The sequence below is a fragment of the Bombus vosnesenskii genome, unplaced genomic scaffold (genome assembly GCF_011952255.1).
Source record: "Bombus vosnesenskii isolate JDL3184/JDL3185 unplaced genomic scaffold, Bvos_JDL3184-5_v1.1 scf7180000013264, whole genome shotgun sequence".
In the NCBI taxonomy this organism is placed as follows: Eukaryota; Metazoa; Arthropoda; class Insecta; order Hymenoptera; family Apidae; genus Bombus; species Bombus vosnesenskii.
In genome coordinates, this window is record NW_022882924.1 from 373,622 (window position 1) to 380,067 (window position 6,446).

Here is a 6,446-nt window from a genome sequence, read left to right on the forward strand (position 1 = left end):
CAAAAAATACGCGTTCCCGTTAAAACAGATGTACTTTCGATAATTCGATTTAATAGTTGATTCGATAAAAGTTTGTGAATATTAGCGAACGTTTCATTTAATCGAACGTAGGAAATTGTATGAAATACAAATTTTACGCGTGATACGTATTACTCTTTTATCTTTATGAGAAACTTTAAAAGGCTCTTTCAAAAGATTTAATTAAATTGCATTAATTCGTTCGTGCATTTTACTCTTGTCGTAAAAAGGTAACGGAAAAAAGTGGAATTTTCTCTACTTACACGCTGTCGCAGTTGCATATTTCGCTGAAACGATCGATTCGATTAATTCGATACGCATTATCCGATTGTTCGAACGGCAAGCTGCTCGACGATGCGAAAGCCGATAAAACTTTCTTGAACGAATATGACGAAGGTGACGTCGATTACCCTGGAATTTCCTCTTCTAAAAAATTTCCAGAAAGATACGAAACTCTTCGGGCAAATGACCTCCTCCAAAAAATTGAACGAAATTTAAAAGAATCAAACGAAAATGCAAAAAAACGGCCAAACTAGGGACAACGTTACTTCGTCGATTACAAATCTTATTTCTATATACATACCGTTAAAGGGACTTGATACCTTCTTTCGATCAATTGCATCTTTACCGTCGAAGTTCGACGTAAGACAACATCGAGTATTAGTTAAAAATGTTAGGTTTCCAAAAATGTAAAAAGCTCCGTCTCGCGCGATAACGTGTCATTTTGGTAACTGAACTTACCGGGAAAAATGACGTAACAGGTGTAACTCGTAAAACAAGGTCAAACGACATTTTCTTTTTTTTTCTCTCTCTCTCGCAGAAATATGTTGGTCGAGTTGCGTCGCTTTTCTAGGGAGAATACGACGTGTTTCTCGTAAATCTGAGATTATCATTTACATTCGTTGCTTCTAAAGCTAGAGAAATTCTTTTCTACGATCGTCCAATATCGTTTTGATGTCGTCGAAACTATTCGAACTTTGCCTTAACGTATCCCAAAGTAAATTCCGAACGAATTTAATACAACGTAGAAGCCACAAGGAACGTATGCGTTTTCTCGGAAACTTTCCGAGAAGATGGAAAAAGTCAGGCTATCAGATTCTCGTTTTATCCTACCTTGACACCTACGTACGTCCATGTCCCAAGATAGAAGACCGCAAAACACGGACTAAAATGCACGAGATTCTGAATGGCGCGGCCGAATTCCTGGAAACGACGCGACCCAGTTCGCTTCCTGGAAATACGTACGTCGGCGCTATTTAGCAACGATAAAAAGACCCTGACTCGGCGCTCGTCGCTGACCAGCGCGCAGATGTCGAGCATGCGGTAGGTCGTGGTGCACGCGTGCGAATAAGACAATGCCGGTGCAACGAAATTACGCTTCGCTCCAAAGATTCAAACGAGAGTAGCTCGGCAACGACCGGTCGTATCGATATACGACCAAAAGCAGGAGATTTTCGGCTTCTCGTCGATCAACTTTGAATTAAGTTTCGAATGGAAAAGTTGCATCGTAGGTAAGTAGCAGCATACGTATACGTATAGCAAAGATTTTTGCAATTTTTCGCCGATTCGCGCGAAATACTTTAAGGCAAATATTATTTACTCGCGTTCGTTTGACCGTGATATAAAGGAAGTTTTAAAAACAGCACGGAGCAACCATCGATTTACACGCGTTTTAAAAACGAAATAATTCCCAGCAACCCGAATATGAAAACGCGGTTGCTAGCGGCAGATTTTTATTCGTGCGCTTTATTTTTATACATATTCCGAAAATGAAAAATTGGCAGTAATTTAAAGGCGTACCATTTGCAGCCACGAACGTATGGAAATTCTTCCCATTGTATTCCCTGCGTTCGTATTGCACGTAGAACGGTCGAGAAAAAGTCTGCCTTCGACTTTATTATAGATATACGTGTTCCTGTATTATCGCTTGTAGATACGATACGTCTGTCGGCCAAAAGTAATATAATAACGAAACGGAAAACGTAGTCCGATAGTCTAAAGTTTTATTTTAATTATTACCGTTGCTTTTCATTAATTCCGCCAATATCATCGACTATTCGCGCGTATGCCAACTTTCACATAGATCGTTTCGCGTGGTAGTGTAGCTTATACTATATAGTTTGGATAGTTTCATAGCCTATACATATTCAGATCGAATAAAGCCTATTAAACTTAGTGAAATAGTGCAATCTTAACCAGAAAATTTCGCATTCTACTTTTAATGTCCTATGAATATGTAATGTTCCGTCGGATCTGAAATTCTATATTCTTAAATTTCCAATTTGCCCTCGGAACTTACATTATATACTCTTGCTTTGCATAAACCAACGACTCTTTGTCGACGACGTAACCTTTCGATACTGCCTTTTTCGACGCGTAATTTCGTTTCACAAGCTCCGTTTCCGCGCCAAAAATCTGACGAGCTTCGCATCGCTGCGACGAAAGAAAATTAGGACCGCGTTCTTTTCGTCGCGTATTCTACGTTGCAACGAGAAAACGACGATGTACGGTTCATCGAGCGGTCGCAGCGTAGAAAAGCGACGAGGAAGAGAGGAATCGGCGGCGAGGGAAACGACGCGCGATCGAGTTATCGGGCGACCGGGTCAAATCACCTCCGAGCGGAGAAGCCTATCCGTTAAATCCGTCCGCGTGGACGCGAGATAAATCGAAAAGTTCGGTTCCCGTTCGACTCGCGTATCTCGATTAACCGGCCGGAGCTTGCGGAATTTAATACCGACGTGGCCCGTGCGACGCGATCATAGAAGCGGAGGGAGAAGATCAAAAGCGGCAGCGGCGGATATGAGAATCCTCTTCTCTCTCTTTCTCTCAGGCATCGATGAAGAATGGCGGAAAATAATATGGTTATCGAGCATTCCGTAGATATGGAACAGCCACGGAGCACGAGGCGAGCGGCTCGTCAAGGTGGAGTGGCTCTTCTCTCTACGTGGAACGTGTCTCGGAACAAAGGGGATGTTTCTCGGTAAATGGGGTGACGAGCACACGACGAAGCGTAATATTCCGAGCAAAATCGAGACAGAAAGCGTGGGAGTTGGAGGGAGCCTTATACGATAGAGCTCGCTGATACGGTTAATACCACGCGACACCGAGGAATGCGATTTTCCTCGACGACGAGAAGCTCGAGAAACGGCTATGTGTCTGGAAGGAGACGACGACGACGACGACGACGACGACCTAAGAGGCGAAGACGAACGATAACTTGATAGCATCGGTAGCAACAGCGGCAGCACCATCACCGCCACCGACGACGACGCGGGTTCCTACGGCCGGTGCGAATTATTCAACGACGGTTTCATCCGCGTAATTGTCGCCAGCGATCTCGTATTTTCCACGATGCTCGATTTACAACGGTTAAAAGACTCGCTTTGTTTCGTTTCGGGAAATGGCAACGATATGAACGGTATGGGAATTTCTGAGTACGAGAAGCGGCATGGGCGTTCTACGTTGACGATCGAATCGAAATTTGGCAGGAAGAGACAGCGGAATAAAAGCAGCGACAACAGGCAACTTGTCGCTCGTGTTACGTTACCTTATCTCGTTGGCCGATCAGCTTCGTTTCGCCACGTTGTTCCTAAGATCGTATTGCGAGAAACAACGGTGTTAATAGTTAAATTAAAAATCTAAATGAAAACGTTTACACCTTTGTTTTTTCGCGCTTCATAGCGAATTGTCGAACGATTACCTTATTACGTAGTTAGTAAAGGAACGAGTTAAGACGATAAGATACCGCGGTCTTTAACGATCCTACGGAAAAGACATTGAAAACCTCGTTTCGTATTAAAATTTCGTACGAACCGCGAACCACCGAAGCCAACGTTCGTCTATTCCAACGACTTAAATAAATTTAAAAGTACCCGTCGCACGGATATTAAAATATTTGCAGTTGAAATTTTCGTAATGAACGACATTAACTGGCCCTTTTTATACCAACGTCGTCGATCACTTTTCCGACGCTTTCGACAAACGCCGTGAAATATTTTACAACGAAACGTACACGTACGCCAAAGATAGGATTTAAAATCTTAGCTCGACGCGAGTCATTAAGAAGACAACGGCGCGAGTAATTACGCATGGAACGCCGTTCTTTCGCCATTGGACGACGATCGGCTCGCGCGATGAAAATTCAATATTCTCCCGTTAAGCGATAATTGACGCAAGGCTATAGAACGGCGTTGTACGCGGCATAATGCGTTAATGCCAACAAGTAAGCATCTACGTTGGTAATACCTGTAAAGGCCGTTAAATAATTTCATTCGTGCGTCGTCGAAGCTGAACGCAATTTCAATTCTACCGGAAATCAACCGCTGATACGACGAACCGCGTGCTTCGTACGCTTCCCACGATTACCTATATCTATACCTATACCTATACCTATACCGCACGAAGCAAATAATTCCTAGAAATAACCAATACGCGATACACAGCTTAAATAAATAACCAACCAACTTGGATATTGGAAAAGAGAAAGAGAAATTATTTTTCCGTTCCGTTTGATAAACTAGCCGTAGGTCGATAAAACCATATCGATCGTACGTACGTATCTATACTAGTTTAAATTAAATTATTCCTCCTATCCTACTAATAAATGTTAATTTCCGTTCGCGTAGAATAATTAGACTATTTCGTTAATTAATATATCGCCAATTAGTCTGACTTATAACGTAATTACGATCTGGTTGATAATATTTAATTTATAAGTAACAAGAGCGTGATGTACAATTGTCAAAACGTAGTACAACGGAGTATAGTAACATATAAATTTAATATTATGGGAACATCGTGTCGATATAATATACTATGGTCGAACGTGTATAATAATTCAGGACAAGATTATTCCGCGATAACGTTTATTTGATACTGCGAAAATCTATACACGCTTCTATTTTCTCTCCCTTCCTTTTTTTTTTTTTTTTTTTTTTTTTTTTTTTTTTTTTTTTTTGATAAAATAGCCTCCTCTACGTACAATCGTACGAATTATATAAACGTTATCTTTCGGCATCTTTTAACCAATTTCGTTACGTCGGTTTCAACGGACCGAGGAGTCTACGGAGAAAGTTTTCAACGCAGCTGTGCGACTTTGTTGCGTTTGATACACGATGCAAATATACGACGTCGGAGCAGCGTCGACCAGTCGATGCGTTTGCTTACACCGTATTTCATCGTCCGTACTCGTAAGCGTAAGCGTAGGAAAAAGGGACGATTATTATACGCGTCCGTCAAAAGTACACAGGAGTCGGTAACGGAGCATTTACATGCATGAGATCGCGACGATATTTCGTCGAGCTAGCCACCTGTTGTGACGACATGTACCGAACTGCGGTGCGACGACCGTGTTCCGCGTCCTGCTTATTCGCTCTCGTCGCGCAAAACCGTTTTCGTTGCGTTAATTAACCGTTTCGCGAATTAACCGGGATCGTCTGAATCGCGCACGACGAAACCGCGATTACCCTTGGAAGGCTGCATAACTCTAACCAATGGAATTATTTCTTACTCGTCTTCGGGATTCGTCGATTCGGGAAATCAGCCAGATTTACGTATTTGCCGGATCGCAACGAATCCCTCCTGTGGTCCGTTTTCTTTCGCTGTGCGTAAAGCAGGATCGCGCGCCAGGGCGATATGGATGTCCGGGTTGCCGCTACGGCTATGATTAATCGATTTTAGCTTCCCACTAATGACTTCGGAACGTAGCCAAGTGCTGCCGCTAGCTTCAACCCTTCCGGCACGCGTAAGACACGTGTATATGTATGTACCGGGTTTAAACGCGAGATAAACATCGCTGAAATTAATACGTTTCTTATCGTTAAATGTCAGTATCGATATAACGTAACGAATAACCTATATGTTTCGTCGGATTAACGTTCTTATTGATCGTACGACGTACAGCTACTAGGTTTTCGGCCGATTTGCCGATTTCGAGTCACCCTCGATTCGCCGGTGGAAGGATAAGCAAACGGGACCGCGCTGTGGTTGGGACGGAGTTGCCAGAAAATCAGCAGCGAACCGCTTCCGATAGACCTTTTGCGGCCAACGATGAGAATGGATCGTTTCGAACGGTGGCACACCTCGTACAGCGCATACCCAACGAGACGTCGTACCCTGACTCGCTCGATTAGAGAAACGAATCTTCGTGGCAATCCGACAACGACTCGACAGGTTAAGCGAAACATTCGCGAAGAAATTGAACGAGTCGTCCCGGACGTGTACCGAAACGTAACGAACCGATATCGTATTGCACGAGTAACGCCATTAATCGACTAAGTACCACGTAAAAAAGGATCAAATGAAAAATAGTTCATTGCAAAACAAACCGTTGCGTTTACGCGAAAAGGGAAACGCTCTGGACTTAAAGATATAAACGAAGTATGTAACTAGTCAAAGTTTATATTTCAAAAGGTTATTTAAAAGTATAT